Source organism: Ictalurus punctatus, chromosome 19 (genome assembly GCF_001660625.3).
Source record: "Ictalurus punctatus breed USDA103 chromosome 19, Coco_2.0, whole genome shotgun sequence".
Lineage (NCBI taxonomy): Eukaryota > Metazoa > Chordata > Actinopteri > Siluriformes > Ictaluridae > Ictalurus > Ictalurus punctatus.
The window spans coordinates 6,160,598-6,179,559 of NC_030434.2; the positions used below are offsets into that span (position 1 = coordinate 6,160,598).

An 18,962-nucleotide genomic window follows, 5' to 3' on the forward strand; every position below is an offset into this window, starting at 1 on the left:
CAAAAGCGATAAGTTTTGCGATACAACCAACCCACCCAGTAACCATTATTTATAGTATGATGTATATAGAATATATATATATATATATATATATATATATATATATATATATATAAGATGTCCCAATTGTAACCTGTAACGGTAATTCCACTCCACATGATATTATTATTGATCAGCGCTTTTTCCAAATGACTGCATGTGAGAGCTCAAGGCCGTTATTCCTCTTAACAATTCCTAAATCGGTAGTACACCTGGAAGCGTCTCCTTCGGGGGCTGTGGGCTCCCCTGTGGTGTACTCCTCTGTGGTCATAGACTCCCTTGCACGCTCCCAAGGCCGTCAGGACATGATTGGGGTCATCCTCCGCCCCATAAAAGCACAACAAATGTTCCTGGACGTTATCAAGTATGGTCTGCAGTAGATCACTGATTGCTCACTAAAGGACAACATCCTGAGATCCGGGTGTTCTTTGGACAAGCCTGACATTGAATGGACCTATGCTTTGCACCTGTACTATGGCTGACAAACAATAACAAAGACTGTGTCTCACGTGTGACTGGAAAAGGGGGGTGCTGCTGGGGGGGGTCCCGGCTCAGGAGAATGGGGCGCTTACAGGGCTGAAATTTATGTATTGAAAACATTTGGTGATTTGGTGGCACAAGGATTGCCAGGCTGGAGATGCTCTCTTAATGCGGATCATTGGGAAAATTGCTCTCTCACACATCGATCTTACGTTTGTCACACCAGGTCATTTCTATTTTGAAAGAACAGGATATGGGGATATGGGGTTAATCTATGTACCACCCGAACTAAAATTCTTACATTCTTAAACCTGTTAGTGTGCCTAACTCACCAACTGTAGTGTTGTAATGGTGTAATTAATTCTGTGGAGCCAGTCACTGAGAACACTCACGATTGCCCAGCCGAAATTCGTATTTCCTTGAGCTTAGAAGTTTTGGGTCTGAAATTTCACAAACATTATGAACACCTCCCCCGTAGTCTGTATTTCTAAACGACTTAGCAGTTGATATACACCCTGTTCTGCCCAATTGGCTGAATTGAAGTCTATCACTAAAGAATGCAACCTGGTTAAGGGTAGAATTGTTAAAAAAAAAAATATATAAAAAATAATATAAATACTGACGTTTAGGCCCATGGATTGTGTCGTCTGTTTGGAGTTGTTTGAATGCAATGAGGTTCTAAGAAAAAATTGGAACGCCACTTATCGAACAAATAGTTTAATTGAATTCCGACTGCACTTCTTGCTGTATGTATTACAGCTGCCCATGATCTTAGCCGGTACGCGAGAGGGAAGGTAGAGGAATGATCTCTGTACTTGCAGGCAACGGTGGAGGATCACCTGAAGTGTGCTCAAAATTATTTATTTTTTCCTTGACCAGGGATAGGTCTGGCATACCCTGATTTGTGTTTGATGTAATTTGTGCTGATACTAAACGTACTTCGGTAGATGCTCTACCTCTTGCACTAATGACCTATCACATGCAGACTAACAGCAATATGTATCTAACAAGGCATGAAATGCTTACGGGTCGACCCATGTCTGTGTCTGTTCCTTATGATGGACTGCCGCTGGAGTAATTGCAGATGAATGAAAAACATATATAAGACCACTAACTATTATGTATGGAGCTATATATTCACAGGAACAGAGCTGAGTGCAGTGTTATGTGTGAGGCGTCACCGCCTCAACGGGGGGAGGTGTTCACCCGGAGGTGGGAGTCCCGGAGCCGCGAGAGAAGGCTGACTACAGGGCAGCAGCGGACTAGAACATGCAACCCCTGGAGGATGCTCAATCCTCCAATGACGAGATGGTGGGGAACACGTGAAGGTCCGGTACGAAGCGTCAACGGGGGGTCTGCTCTGTGGCAGACAGGATGAGAAGATGTGAAGATCCATACTGGGTGTACGTGCTAGCCTAACCTCTCCCCAAAGGGTGGCTCTCTACAGTACGTAAAGTGCTTGAGCTGAAGACAACCAGCATACAGAGAGATACAGATACTGCATACAACAGACTGTCAAGTATTGTTATAAAATGTTATAAAATGTTTGTGATGTGACGCAATCAGGCACAGAAAAGTATAATGGTGCTGCCGAGCACATAGTGCTGGCCGGGTGGGAATTTTTCCTCATAAGAGGTTTTTTCGCCCACCCCTGACTGCGAAAGACTGGGGTTTGGTTTTTGAGGGGAAGCAAGAATCTGCAGGTCCCGACAAATACAAAACTGTGGGCTGACAGGCCTAGTTGAGAAAGATAGGGACGTGTAGATCAAGTAGTTAGTTACTGTAGTGTACTCATACGTACGGCAATAGTAGTAGTAATGAATGATTAGGGGAACTCGGTTAATCACACTTATAATCGATGTAGGCAAACAAACGTATAATCAAGGTAGTTAGATTTGAAATGAGATATATATACATAGTTGAAAGGAGAAGTAAGTTAAGGGTTAAGAGTTATGGCTAGGTACATCTACACAAGTCCGGCGCAAAGTGGATGTAGGGGGGTCCTAAGGCCCATTCTCCAGCTGCCAATCTACTATGAGACCCCGGGGCGCACAACACTAGCACGTCTCCCACCAGGTCTACAAAACCTCCTCAGCTCCTATTCGGATCGGTGTTGCGTAGAAGTGGTTAATGTAGGGGACCCATTGGATTACGGGGACGACGGGCGGGATTATGGCTTCGTTAGAGTAATCCTCCGACAGCTAGCGGGGGACGGCCATGGGGTGCGGCAGAATCAGTTCCTCCATGCTTAATTAAGGTATTGTATGAGGCTTCATAGCCTCAGAGGGGGAAATGTTGTGGATAAAAAATGTCATAAAATAAACATAAGGGAGGTCCAGATCCAGATCCAGGTCCAGTAACGGTGAGAGAAGGGACTGACGACGGGCACCGGCACCTAGACATACAGAAGCGGTTTTAGTCAGAAGTGGATAAATTGGTAAAACACTTTAAAGATCTTTATGGGTTATTAGTCGAAATAGTCGAAAGAAGTGTACGAGCTGAGGAGTGCTAAAACACACACACACACACACACACACACACACACATGCTCGTACAGTCAAGGGCGGGCAAGTAGACACAACATACGCACACACTCTCTCTTTCTCATACACACACATGAATAACTTTAATAGAATCTTATAGTAATAGAGAAACTCTATGAAAAACAGAATTGTAGGATATGCAGGACAGTAGAACTGTAATGATATTAAGAAGTTGGAAGTACAGTAAACCGCTTTTCAAGTAGTATAAATATATATAAACTAAGAAATATAGTGCAAATATGAAAATAAATTATAAATGAGAAGTACGGGGAAAAAAGGAAAATATAACTTACTCATGATTCAGATGGTGAAGATTCTCGTCTCGCAAGGAAAGCCTTAATTTTTAGAGAACCATGAAGAAAGCCAGTTATAAGGGTGGCTGCCCCCCCCCCCCCCCCCCCCTCGAGATAACGATAAGACCAAGGTCCCTCCCGGTTGTTTAGTCGTCTTGCTTACGTCATTTTTATTACCTAGGGAAATGGGAATCTTGGTTTCTGAAGACCTGGGTAAGGGAGAACCCTGGTTTTTGAAGACCTAGGTAAAAGAGAACCCTGGTTTTTGAAAACCTAGGTAAATAGAAACACTGGGTTTTTGTTTCCTGGGTTGTTGGAAATGCCTGAGTTCTGATTTTATGTGTAAAGTAAAACCCCTGGTTTCAATTCTATGGGTAAGTGAAATAGGCCTTTTCTGGAAACCTATGGGTTATCTAGTGTGTAAATACAGTATAAATACTGGAGCTTAGGCTCAGGGTATGGGGGATCACTTCTGAGAATTCTCATCGGTGTGGATCTCGTGTGGTGGAATGGAACAATAAAGCTGGACCCTTGCTTCTTCTCACTCACGGCTGGTGTGTTTTTTCTATCTCCAACTGGGCTCAGAGGTAGATGTGAGTATTGGCTTCTAAGTTGAATTTTAAATGTTTTTGGGTAATAGGCTAAATTCGAGCCAACAATTCCCAATGGTTCAATTACGTATTGGTGTACTGCATTCTGGGTATTGTAGTGTTCGGGTGAAAAATGGAAAATGACACCAAAACATGAATTCTGCTAACATATATAGAGTAAGTGATACAGTCCTGTACAACAGAACACTACTGTGGCAGTGGGGGAGTGGTTGAGCGTCAGATGTGGACAGAGAGGAGGCGGGGAAACTGGCAGTTAACGCGTGATGATTCTCACCTGTGCCTTGTTACCGGTAGGCTACTTATGTATGTTTCTCTGTAAATTTTGTATTAGAGCAATAAAGATAGTTTTATATACCATGTGTCTGTGTAATTCCACTTCATGTATAACAGAAATTTTGTAGAAAAATGTGAAGAAAAAAATCTTCAAAGGTTTATGTAACTAAAAACACAAGATTTCAAATATCCAACATGAAACCAGCATTACTGTGGTAATAATAAATCATAATTTCAAGAACTTTTTTAATTATTTCAAGATACTAACCTCAAGTCATAACCTCAAGACTTCAGTGTTTTTATGCAAATGAAATCAGCTGACTTCCACATATTTAATACCTGCTCTTCAGTCTTATTCATTTGTTTATGCATTTTTATTCTCTAATTTATCTATTTGCATAAACTCCACCCTCTATCACCTTAAATTCAAAACATCCCAAAGTAGATATTTGTCAAAGTGTTTTCAGTTTCTCTCGTTCTAACACTGTAACAGTAGAACAGTTATATTCAGCTTTACTTACATTGCTTTTCTGGATGCTACAATCACAGGCATCATCTTCAGAAGAACAGTTTCTGTTATCTTATCTGTACTGAAATATTTATTCAGGTCAAATTCTTCCAGCTCCTGTGCCGATGTCAGTAACACAAACACCAGAGCAGACCACTGTGAAGAGGAGAGTTCACTTTGTTTTCCAGATTTCAGGTAGTGTTGCATTTCCTCCACTAGAGAATTATCACCCAGTTCATTCAGACAGTGGAACAGATTGATGGATTTCTCTGGAGGAAGATCTTCATTGATCTTCTTCTTAATGTACTGAACTGTTTCCTCTTTGCTCTGGGAGTTACTTCCTCTCTGTGGTACAAATGCATGTAAGAGTTTCTGATTGGACTTCAGTGAGAGACCCAGAAGAAAGCGAAGGAAAAGATCCAGATGTCCAGTCTGACTTTCTAAAGCCTGATCTACAGCACTATAGTGTACATCTGAGATTGTCATTTCTTTCATCCACCATTCAGAGAAGTGATTCTGATTAAGAACATTTCTGTTTTCCATCATGAATGTCAAGTGCACATACAGAGCTGCGAGGTGCTCCTGAATGCTCAGATGAACAAAGCAGTACACTTTACTCTGGTGAAGCCCAAACTCCTCTCTGAAGATCTGCGTACACACACCTGAGTACACTGCTGCTTCTCTCACATCAATGCCACACTCTCTCAGGTCTTCCTCATAGAAGATCAGGTTCCCTTTCTTCAGCTGCTGAAACGCCAGTTGTCCCAGTTTAAGAAGCATTTCTTCATCACTCTCCTGTTCTTTGAGTACTTTTCTCCTATGATGTTTGTCTGAATGATGAGGAAGTGTGTGTACATTTGAGTCAGAGTCTTGGGGATCTCTCCACTCTCTGCTTCTCCCAACATTCTCTCTAGAACAGTGGCTGAAATCCAGCAGAAGACTGGGATGTGGCACATGATGTAGAGGCTTCTTAATGACTTCAGGTGTGTGATGATGTTACTGGCCAGGCTCTGATCACTGATCCTTTTCCTGAAGTACTCCTCCTTCTGTGGGTCATTGAACCCTCGTACCTCTGTGACTCGATGGACACACTCATAGGGGATTTGATCAGCTGCTGCTGGTCGAGAGGTGATCCAGATGAGAGCAGAGGGAAGCAGATTCCCTTTGATCAGGTTTATCAGCAGCACATGCACTGATGCTGATTCAGTTACATCACACACGCTCACTGTGTTCTGGAAATCTAGAGGAAAACGACACTCGTCCAACCCGTCAAAAATGAACAGAACCTTTTCCAAACTGGACAATTCTGTTTCTTTTGTTTCATTAAAACAGACATGAAGGAGCTCCATCAGACTCAGTTTCTGGTCCTTCATCAGATTCAGCTCTCTGAAAGGAAGTGGAAATATGAGGTGGGTGTCCTGATTTGCTTTCCCTTCAGCCCAGTCCAGAATGAACTTCTGCACAGAGACTGTTTTTCCGATGCCAGCGACTCCCTTTGTCAGCACAGTTCTGATGGGTTCGTCTTGTTCAGATAAGGGCTTAAAGATGTCGTTGCATTTGATTGGTGTTTCCTCTGTTGTTGTTCTCCTGGATGCTGCCTCGATCTGTCTCACCTCATGTTCTTTATTGACTTCTCCACTGTCTCCCTCTGTGATGTAGAGCTCTGTGTAGATCTCATTCAGGAGTGTTTGGTTTCCCAGGTTTATTAACACTCCATTCAAACACTCAAACTTCTTCATCAGGTTTAATTTGAACTTTTTCTGGAATTCATTCACAGCAGCAGGTTCTGGGTCGTGCCTGTGAGATGGTGAAGTAGGAAGATGAGGTGAGATATGGGGTCCAGCTATTATCTATGATCTAATCACTCTGTAGTTAATAACAGCAGAGAGGTTTATAATACCAGTGTGTCAGTGTCACAGTCATGTTGTTGGTTCTGATCTTACCCTGTATCTGTGATGGTGATCTTTTCTATTCTGTCTCCTGCTCTCTGTGGAACACTGTGAACAAAAACTGTAGCTGTTAAAGAAGATAACTTCCATCACTTAAACACTATAGTATAAACTTTTACTTTAATTTTGCTACAATAATTCTTTTTAAGTGCATTAACATTCAGAAAACACAGTGCTGATCTGGCCCTGTTTTAATTCTAGGTATTCTAGGTTATTTCCTGAAGGCTGTTAATGATATAACAAATCAGTTTGAATGAACAGGTAATGTTTTCTAAACAGAGATAAATACAGACACAATTTTGTATAAAAACTTATTTTGGAAGACGTTTTTCAGAACCACAGACTCCATAGCCAGGACAATGATGATGTTGACGTGCACAGTGTGTGTCTGTTATTCTCTGTCCCATATCACTGATTTAGATTCTGATTCTCTGCTATTTTTTATGAAACTGGTTTGATTTTATTCACTATTATTATTCTCACCACTGTGTAGACTTAGTGTATGTATGAAATGATGGGTATAAAAAAGCGTGACAAATCAGGTCACATATTAACTCAACAAAGGACGCAGCATTTTACTTTTCAATACAGGACAATCCTGTTTATAAAGTGTGGATGGTTGCCAAGCCTAGATAGACTGAATAGTTTACTCAAGTGAAAGAAATTACTCCATGAATTAAGTGCTTTTGAGAATGAAGTGAGTTTGAGTGTTTTTGAGTTGAGATCATTTCCGGTTTTGGTTGACAAGGTATGCTGTGAGTTTTTTTAAGTTATTTTGTTTTTAGTGCCGTTAAGATTGCGATGTGGTGATGCCATTTTATATATTTTGGACTATTGTTTTTATTTCTGTGCTCCACCTGGAATAACCTGCAGCGTGCAATGCGGAATCAACGCCTCGGTTCGGCTGCGTGTGTGGATTGTACGACTTTGTGCTCCCAGTGCGCTACGGAGTTTTAACGCCTTGGCCTTGTGAGTGTGTACTCAATGACCATGGCCCTAAGGTACACTACACACCGGCTTTCAAATTTAAAACAGAGCTCTTATTGCCTAGCCAGAGACTCTTACAGAATCAGTCGAGACACTGGATTGCTACGTCCTAAACAATATATCCATCGTCTCATCCTCTCCTGAAATCTTTGTCCCTACCTGTCGACGTAAGACCAACAAACTGCTCCATACTAGTGTTGATCACAGTAATTAAATATCGGTTCCTTTTGTACAGATTAACCTCTTTTACCGGTAGCCAAAAGATGGCATTTTTGTCTGTTTTGGGGTACCTGTGTTCAGCATTGATTTGTTTTGTGATATCACACACCACAGTAGTGGTTAATGGCTCATATGAAAGTAGACACTTCAGACTTGAAGAATTAGCAGTTATTTCAAGTATTTCTTCGTTTGCCTAGCCTACGTGGGGCAATATATTCAGAATTATTATTTTTTTAATTATACATTTTTTTTACTTTTAACACAAATGTTTTATCTTCACAGCAAATGCTGATATCAACCCCATTCCTGGTCTCAAGCATGCCCCAAGTACTCCATGAACACCCAAAATATGAGGAAGTTATCTCTAACCACTAATATTGTGTGTAAGGTTATCCAAACACAGTTAAAACCTCTCCAACATGGCACAAAATGTCTCCAAATGGCACCAAATGTCTCCAAATGACATAAAACCTCTCTAAATGGCACAAAGCTTATAAAAATGGCACAAAGCCTTTAAAAATTGCAGACTTCTAGAAACAGCAAACATTTTTTTTTAGAAAAGGCACAAAATAACCTCTCCAAAAGGCACCAAACCTCTCCAAAAGGCACCAAACCTCTCCAAATGGCACAAAATGAAAACAAATGTCAGTAGCATGAACTTTCTTTACACAATGTGTAATTTCACACACACACAAAAAGTCCGAATAGTCCTGATAGTTTCTCTGCACAGCCCTGTAGCGCTGTGCTGATTGCCCTGTACCCGCTGACACACAACTCAAGACCAATGGATGCACGCGTAAAAGGTTTGGTTGTGCTGATTACGCGGTTGATTTTCTCAGCCTCTGAGTGGTCAATCATGTCGAGTTTGGGCTAGTTCGAAAGCTAGAAGTAAATAAAGTTAGACTGCCCGATTAAAATTTAGGAGGCGGGTTGTTCAGCATAGCCAAAGCAGATTAGCATTTTTAAGATGGTGTCTCAGTTCAGTTTATGGCTACTTACTAATTTCCAGAGGAGCGGGATATCAAAACACTTAATGCATTTTGAAGAGGACATTTGTGACTAAATATGGAGCTTGCATTCGTTTTCTTCAATAAAGCTGATGGACTTTATACTGATGGAAATGTGCATGATTTATAAAACCGCGAGTGAACTGGATTTTCGTCTATGTAGGTAATGTAAGGTAGTAAACGTTTATACAAGTCCGATCTTGGGTTTAAATGTTATAATTTTATTGTGGAAGTTGTACACGGTGTTTTACTATCAGAAAAGCTTTACTCCTGTTCTCCGATTTATCTCTGTCTCAATGTTTTCGTGGAGAGGTGTGAATTGTTTGCCCAGAGGGGAGCTCAAACTCTGCGCGTTTCCCATCCCCCTGCTCACTAACAGTTAAGCACACAGACATAAAACCGTACACACAGAAAGCCACAAGTGTCCTGACTAATCTTGTACCAGAACTGCGGCGATAAAATAATTAATTTGTTTATACTAATTGAAAATGTCCGATAAGTCGTTTTCCATTCCGTAAACAATCAAAATAATCCCAGACACTTGTTCCAAACCATAAACAGATTGCTTCAAGTTAATGCTGTTACCACTTTGCCTGTTTCTCAGCAGCTATGTGATTCTTTTCTTCAGTTTTTTAATTCTAAGATTGATAATGTTCGCAAAGAAATTTCTGTCACACCTGACTCTGCCCCTTCACTCCTTCATCCATCTGCATTCACTGGTGTTTCTTTCACTCATTTCTCACTGCTTGAATCTGAGGCTCTCACAAGGGAGGAATCCAGCATGAAATCAACCACTTGGTTGCTGGATCCAATTCCCACAAACCTATTTAAATCGTGCTTCGATGTTTGGTGCCCTAATATCCTCAGCATTATAAATGAATCATTGGAGACTGGGGTCGTTCCAGCAGTACTAAAGACTGCTGCTGTTACACCTGTACCAAAGAAAGAAAATGTTTCCGTGGATGATTTGAACAATTTTCATCCAATTTCAAATCTTGAGTTTTTGGCAAAAATACTTGAGCGTGTTGTTGCCTCTCAACTATGTAATCATCTTACAGTTAATAAACTCTTTGAACCCCTTCAGTCAGGTTTTTGTAAACTTCACAGTACTGAAATGGCGTTGGTCAAAGTTTCCAATGACTTGTTGATGGCCTCTGATTCTGGAGTACTTCCATTCTTATTCTTCTTGATCTTAGAGCCGCCTTCGATACCGTGGATCATGGTCTTTTACTTACCTGCCTTCAAAGTGTTTTTGGTGTGTCTGGGACAGTTTTAAACTGGTTTAAATCTTATTTTACTGACCGTTCCCAGTTTATTTCTATGGGTGGCTACAGGTCTGACACTCTGCCTCCATTATCACTTTTATGCTGATGATACCCAAATCTACATTCACTCAGAGTCTGGTGAAAACCTTGATGTTTGTTTTCTTTCTGACTGTATTTCTGAGATAAAAACATGGATGAATAATAATTTTCTGTGTCTGAACAGCGGGAAAACCGAAGTTATGCTTATAGGTTCCTGTCATCAAATTCTCAAATCTGGTCCACTGTCTCTGTTTGTTGATGGCTCTGTTCTAGAAACCCAAAGTAAAATGAGAAACCTTGGAGTAATTTTCGATACCAGCCTCACATTTGATTCTTTTGTTCAGAGCACTGTTAAAGCATCCTTTTTTCACCTCAGAAATATAGCTAGACTGTGACCAATGCTAAACTTCTTTAACGCCGTTTTAGCCGGAGTTTCTAAATCCATAATTAACACATTGCAATATGTACAAAACTCTGCCGCCAGGATGCTGAAGGGAACCAGGAAATGTGACCATATTACTCCTGTTAATAATAATAATAATAATAATAATAATAATAATAATAATAATAAACTTTATTTAATAAAGTGCCTTTAAAAGCAGCTTCTCAAAGCGCTGTACATAAAATCACAGTCCACAGAAAAATAAAACAAATAAAAGTTAATAAGAACAAAAACAACAACATTAATAATAAAAATAAGTATAAAACAAGTATAAAAGACATCAGCGTCGAATGCAAGTTTAAAAAAGTGTGTCTTGAGAAGAGCTTTAAAAATGCCAAGAGTCTGGGCTTCCCTGAGTTCAGGAGGAAGAGAGTTCCAGAGTGAAGGAGCGTAGACAGAAAAAGCCCCGTCATCCATAGATGTTATGTGTGTTTGTGGAACAGTTAACAGATTACACTGTGAGGAGCGTAGTCTGTGATTTGAGGTGTAAGGGATTAATAAGCCAGATAAGTATTGCGGAGCCAAGCCATGTAATACCTTGTATGTCAACATCATGATCTTGAAATTGACACAGACCCTGACCGGGAGCCGGTGCAAGGACTTCAAAACAGGAGTAATATGGTCACGTTTCCTGGTTCCCGTCAGGATCCGGGAGGCAGAGTTCTGAACATATTGCAATTTGTTAATTGTGGATTTAGAAACTCCGGCTAAAACGGCATTACAGTAGTCCAGCCGTGTGACACCAAATGAATTAATCAGCTTTTCAGCGACAGATAAATTTAGCATTGTTGGAATTCTTATTAACTTTTATGTTTTATTTTTCTGTGTACTGCTTATTTTGTGTACAGCGCTTTGAGAATCTGCTTTTAAAGGCGCTTTATAAAAAAATTAAATAAACTTTATTATTATTATTACTGTTATACAGTGCCATCCAACCATACATGTTCGAGCCAGAACATACAGAAGAAGAACTCCACCAAGAAGAGCAACAGGAGGCAGAGAGCAACTGTAGATCTTTCACAATTACACTGAGACAAATAACTGAAGTTAATAACAACACACGTAGCTACCATAATGTCAGCTAGCAGCGTTACATCATTATTTACCTTTGCATTATTTTTTTTGGAATTTCCCTTTAACTGTGACTTTAGCAGTGACATTAACAGTGAAGAGATGTTACCTGTGTAGAGGTGAGGAGTCCCCATCTTTAAACCTCAGAGGAGGATCCATAGACCTACCACTCTTCATGGAGATACAGCTGGGTGCTGGTGATTCTGATCTCTTTCCCTGGAGTTTACTGCACAACATTATAGACAGTCCTTTAGTCATTTATATACACTCTTTACAGTCTTTAACTAACTTGTTAATTTAATGAGGACTTAATTTTACTTACAATGAACTGAATCAAACATTATTTCATACCAAGTGGTGACTGTTAGCTTTTCCTTAACAGTAAAACTTTGCTTAAGTTATTCCTTTCATATGTATTCAGTAAATAATTTAGGTAAGGGATAATCCATGGCTAGGTGTATTACATCATTTTAATGCATGCCATGGAGGCAAAGAACCAAGGCTAGGAACTCCGCAAGGCTGTAGTAGAGGAGTTTTCCTGTTCGGGAAAACTTCGCGTTTTCCTGTCTCCATCTAAAGCGTGCATCAGTCTCTTAAATCCCACGTTGTCCACAGCTTTGAATGGCACCATATTCTATCACATCGATAGAATGTGATGCCTCAGACACCTCTTTCCATCATTTGTTACTTTTATCGTATTTTTTCGACTGCTCTAATGCGGTGGTCAGTGCTAACTGTTTATGTTTCGGGATGAGTGGGGTTGTTGTACCGGCCTGAGTGAAACACTCGTGGCATGTTCCTTCAGATGCTTCCTCTTAAGGTGGTTGAAAAGATTTGTCGTATTACGGAAGTGCTGACCATTGCCCGACAAAGTTTACAGAAATCTCTGACTGTGCATAGCCAAACCATTGCCACATTACTGACGTCGAGTCATTTTTTTCACACCAGCTCCTCATTCACCTGCTGCTAGCTCATGTTGAACTGTTTTTCAAATACGTCTCACATGAAAGACGCATGAAAATATAATTTATGCAATCAAAAATCATCAGATCGCCCACCAAATTCAACAGTTTGAATGCATACCTTCCAGGCAATTAGAATCTAGTATTCAGAAAGACCATGGTATAACTATGAATATTTAATGACTAGAATACAATGATATGGTAGGTTACCTGGTTTTTGAGTGTGGGGAAACATTATCTGTGTCCAGATCAGGAGTCTCCATCTTTGAATATTAGTAAAGTTTGCACAAACACCCAGTTGAGTCCTGAAGAGTCTGATCTCTTCTGCTGGAATGGAGCACACTCCTAGAAAACACACAAACAAATGTACAGTTAAACTTCACAACAATTTTCACGTTTTGTATAATTTTTAATACTGGTGAGCCTAAAACCTTTTTTGACAAGTGCATTAAAAAAAATCACAAGCTCCCCATTCATATATCTGAACTGTCTGGTTATATTACAGTGGTATATACATACAGTTACAATTATTGGCACCCTTTTAGTCAATACTTTTTGCTACCTCCCTTTGCCAAGATAACAGGTCTGAGTCTTCTCCTATAATGCCTGATGAGGTTGGAGAATACATGCTGGAAGATCCAACCACGGACCATTTTAATCTTTCTGGCAGAGTCCATGATGCCATGTATCCTAACTAAATGTCCAGGTCCTCTGGCAGAAAAACAGCCCCAAAACATTAAAGAGCCACCGCCATATTTAATCGTGGACATGAGGTACTTTTCCATATGGCTACCTCTCTGTGTGCACCAAAACCACCTCTGGTGTTTATTACCAAAAAGCTCTATTTTGGTTTCATTTGACCATAGAACCCGATCCCATTTGAAGTTTCAGTGGTGTCTGCACACTGAAGACACTTGAGTTTGTTTTTGGATGAGAGTAGAGGTTTTTTTTCTTCAAACCCTTCCAAACAATTTGTGGTGATGTCGGTGACTTCGGATTGTAGTTTTGGAGACTTTCTGACCCCAAGACACAACTAACTCCTGCAATTCTCCAGCTGTGATCCTTGGACATTTTTTGGCCACTTGAACCATCCTTCTCACAGTGCTCACACAAACCACTATCCTCAGAACTTTTATCACTAACTCAGCATTATATAAAAACACTTCCTTTGGAATCAGATTAAATAACATGTAATATAGCAATATTTAAAAATACTATGTTTTAAATGTCAAATATAATATAATTTTAAATATACTATACTTTAAATCACATCCTTGGGTTTATAAAATGGGATTTTACTCAATACATTGTTGTATTCACTTGAGAGATTTTTTTCCCACCCTAAACCAACTGCTGTAGATGATAAAACTCTCCCATTCACTCTGTACTAGTCACAAAACTAAAGATATCTTTCTTAAAACACTATTGTGCATCACAACTGAGTCTCTGAATGTAGAAAAGGTGCTTTAAACTATTTTGAAACCATTTACTTCAATGAGCAGAAAAAATTACCTACATATCCTCAGAGCTTCTACTTTCTACTTCAGAGGAACTGATGCATCACTATAAAATATGACTAATAAATGAACCCCGCCTCCATGAGCTCACAGGTGTGTTGTGATTGGCTAGGATTGAGTTCTATTAGAGGCTGGCTCCTTTCCTTTTTCTGAGCATTTCTGAGAGATGTTTTCTCTGAATCACTCGGTGTTTATTATTATTTTTTTAGTCATTGAATTTGAAACTTCTTGAATTTCTTACAGCTTGAATTTGCATGCTTTTCCCCAATCATTACAAATTCAGGTTCTGCTGACTCTGATTTCACTCCATACAACACCTCTTTACAGCCTATAAACACACCACAGCTGCATCTGAAATCGTGTACTGTGACAGAGACACACTGCACAGCTGTTGAAACAGTACGTACTAATCAGTATGTGTGTGTATTATGACTACAATCCCGGACATACTACCTCCACCATGTTAGCATTGTCATGTGACCTTTGATGTCATCATAAACACAAAAATCAAGGAGCCACAGGATTAAGTCAACCACACTAACGGCAAAACACATATGAGGAAAGTTAACTGAATTAGTAATGTAATGTGGGCAGTGTTAACAGGCTGAGGTGAATTCGTTGCCCTTAGCTTGGCCAGCTAAGACATGATGGAGGTCACACAAAAGTTTTCAAATGCTGTGACAACTGTTTTCTTGTTTAAATCATCAACAATTTATTCGTGTACTGTTAAACACGTCCTGTTTAACCAAGCTTTAACCCTCAAAGACTGAAACTGCGGCCCACGGATAAAAATAACTTGTTCAAAAATGTTTAATAACTTTTGAACTGCTGATCCAATCTGTATACTTTAAAAGGTACCGTAAAGTGTAAATACTCAGCTTTTCAGGGATATTACACTTGTCTCAGCTGAACGTTCATCGTGGTTATGCTATCACATTCTATGCATCACATTCTAACCAACCTATGCAGTTGGTTCCTCTGAGCCAAACAGGAACAGCTGTTAGTGGCGTAGCGGCAGGGGGTCACAAGGTGACACATAAAACCTCAGGACTGTCCCTACTGAATCCAGTTATGGTTGTTATATTATGTAAATACTTCTCATATAGTTTGTGAAAATTATATGCACCAGTTGTTCATTTGCACCTAGTATATTTCTCAATTTGTATTTATGAATATCATTTGCACTGTTTGTACTTTTGCTGCACAAGACAGTTTTCACTACTTGTTTCACTGTTTGCATTTGTTCATGTTCTTTTATGGACACATCTATATTTTCAGTAAATAAAATACCCTTGTTCATTGAAAAATGCATAGAATAATATTGTAATAAATGGCTATAACTTGCTAAGGGAATGTTAGATGAAGACAGAATTTCATTTGGAAGTCTAAAACATCCAGGTATAACTTTATAAAGAAAACTTTATAAAGGTTTTGTTTGAGTCCACAGTAAAAAAAAAAAAAAAAAGTTTCTGGCATTTTTCTAAACATTATACTGGATAATACAATCATTATTATTTATTATTTATTGGCACTTTAAATGAGCTAGATTGATTAAAAATTTATCCCGTTTAAAATGATATATGGCACTTGATGCTGACTGCTAGAATATGTTAGAAAAACAAAAAATACAGGAGTCAGATTTCCCAAAAATCGATCTAGGTCTTTTAAGGTTTAATATTTAAAAAGAGCCGGCACGCATTTTCCCGACACAAACTTTTTTCTGAACTTGTCCGCACCAGCCCGTTGCATTATGGGAATGTTTGATTCACGTAGTGTCCATCAGTTGCACGGCATTCACTAAATTCCAGGGTTTTCAGTATCGCGACGTACAATTCCAATAAAGTTGGGGTGCTGGGTAAAATTTAAATAAAAAGACAATGCAATGATTTGCAGATCTCTTGAAACCACATGTTATTCACAATAGAACATAGAAAACATATCAAATGTTTAAACTGAGTAAATGTACCATTTTACGGAACAAAATAAGGTAATTTTGAATTTGTTCCAAAAAGTTGGGAAGGGGCAACAAAAGCCTGGAAAAGTAAGTGTTACTTAAAAAAGAAACAGCTGGAGGTTAGCTGGCAAGTGATCAATAACATGACAGGGTATAAAAAGAGTATCTTAGAGAGGCAGAGTCTCTCAAAAGTCAAGATGGGATGGAATCTGGATGGAAGCAGATGTTGCTCTAAAACCTGTATATACACCTTTCGGCATTGATGTCGCCTTTCCAGATGTGAAAGCTACTCATTCCACAGGCACTAATGCACCTCCATACCTTCAGAGATGCAGGCTTTTAACTGAGCGCTGATTAAAAAAAAAAGAAAAAAGGATGGTCTCTGTCCTCTTTATTCCTCTTTACTTTAGAGGATGCTGCGTCCATGGTTTCCAAAAAGAGTTTCAAGTTTGGATTCGTCTGATCACAGAACAGTTTTCCACTTTGCCTCAGTCCATTTTAAATGAGCTTTGGCCCAGAGAAGACAGCTGCATTTCTGGATCATGTTCATACATGGCTTCTTCTTTGCCTGCTTTAACGAGCTTTGTGGATGGCACGGAGAACTGTGTTCACAGACAGTGAGTTCTGGAGGTGATTCTGAGCCCATGCAGTGATTTCCATTACAGAATCATGCCTGTTTTTAATGCAGTGCCTCCTGAGGGCCCGAAGATCACGGGCATGCAATACTGATTTTCACCCTTGTCCCTTGTGCACAGAGATTTCTCCAGATTTTCTGAATCTTTTGATGATATTATGTACTGGAGATGATGAGATATTCATAGTCTTCACAATTTTACATTGAGGGACATTATTCTGAAATTGTTCCACAAATTGTAGCACAGATTTTCACAGATTGGTGAACCTCTGCCCATCTTTACTCCTGAAAGACTCCGCCTCTCTAAGATACTCTTTTTATACCCAATCATATTACTCACCTGTTCCCAATTAACCTCCAGCTGTTTCTTTTTAGTAACACTTACTTTTCCAACCTTGTGTTGCCCCGTCCCAACTTTTTTGAGACATGTTGCGCCATGCAATTCAAAATTACCTTATTTTTCTTAAAATGGTACTTTTACTCAGTTTAAACATTTTATATGTTTTCCAGGTTGTACTGTGAATAACGTGGGTTTTATGAGATTTGCAGATCATTGCATTGTGTTTTTATTTACATTTTACTCCACGTACCAACTTTTTTGGAATTGGGGTTGTAAAATGGTCATTTCTGGAGGTGTGGTGAAGACGCCACGTAAAAAAAATTACAGATCACCGAACATACACAAAATACGAGTTTTTCGATGTTTAACTATTTAACTTCTTAAATGTTTAACTAATTTTTCGATGTTAAAAAGAAGAAGAAGCTAAATTAACTGGTTCAAATTAACTTTGCTCTTTCTATGTAAATAAAGTTGAGAATGTAAACGTGGATAATTGTGAGTTTTTAATGTTTGTTTATTGTCTTTTCTCCTACTGTGTAGTTCACCATTTCGGACTCAACCCATAACTTCCGCTTCCGGAGCGCAACTGACAGAAATGATTGATTGATTGATTGATTGATAGATAGATAGATAGATAGATAGATAGATAGATAGATAGATAGATACTTTATTGATCCGCAAGGGGAACTTCAAATGTGACGGAATATATTTTAAAACACATGATGTTTGTTCCACACTGATAAAATGATATTCCCCAAAACCTTCTGGATGTTTAATTCAGGAGAAACTGAAGAGAGGAAGTTGAAAGTCCTGAACCTCACGCACTGCAGATTTCCTACAGCTGATTTTACACCAGTTTTATTTACAATATATCCTCATTCTTCTTATATAAAGTCATTTATAATAAAGAAATCACTCACCTTTAGTGAACAGCCCTTGTTATGTGACATTAATATCACCGCTTCTACGTTAAAGGTTTCTTTAAAAGTTTTAAATCGCTCCACAAAATGGAGTCTGAGGGAGAAACGCTTTCACTTTAGGAAGGAGGATTCATTACATGTGATGAGTCGTTCAGGAATGAGTCGAATCTTTGAGCCGGATCTTTAGGTGAACGTTGGGATCTGACTCGAGAATATAAAGTCTAATCTATCCTTTTGCTGAGAATTCATCAGTATTATGTTTTCATGATTCTCTAATGCATTTAATCACATACGATACAACATACTAGCAGTAATTTATCCTCTCTGTACTGCACTTACACAGGAAAGAGACTGCGGTAAAGTTAGTTTCACTTTCATATATTCACATTTCTGTCTTCAGTAGCTTTAAAACAGAAGTTCAAAAAGGATGAAACATTTAAATTACTGTTATTCACAAACAAAACAATGAGCTACACCTTTTTTAGTAACTGATGCTGTTTAAAATCCACAGAATCCGTTGTTTAATAAAATAAAAGGTTACTGACTTTAAATCATTTTTATTTGGGGAAAATATGCACTACTCTATAATGTACTACACTCTTTACTTTGGTTACTTTAACTACGAAAGATTTTTAATGCTTTTTTTATTTTTATTTGGAAAACTGTAAAATTACAGTAAAATACTGTAGTGCAGTGAGTTAACACTCTTCTGTTTACCATAGCCACTCATCCATCAGTTTTCACACAGCTAGCACCAATAAGGTACATGGAAGCGGTGCCTAAACTTAAATTAATAAACAGAAATTAAATTAGTTTTGATAAAGGATACAAAAACATGGCAGATGCATTTAACGTGGAAACTGCTGATGCTTCGACAGCGTTAAGAATAAATCTACCAGCTGCCAATGA

At 39.0% G+C, this 18,962-nt stretch overlaps 1 protein-coding gene and 1 pseudogene across 9 annotated transcripts in view; both read right to left on the reverse strand.

Annotated features, from left to right (window-relative positions):
* Window positions 1-18,962, reverse strand: part of LOC108280067 (NACHT, LRR and PYD domains-containing protein 12) — a 353,895-nt gene that overhangs the window by 17,610 nt on the left and 317,323 nt on the right. The window lies entirely within an intron of this gene.
* LOC108261351 (NLR family CARD domain-containing protein 3-like) lies at window positions 3,632-18,354 on the reverse strand (annotated as a pseudogene).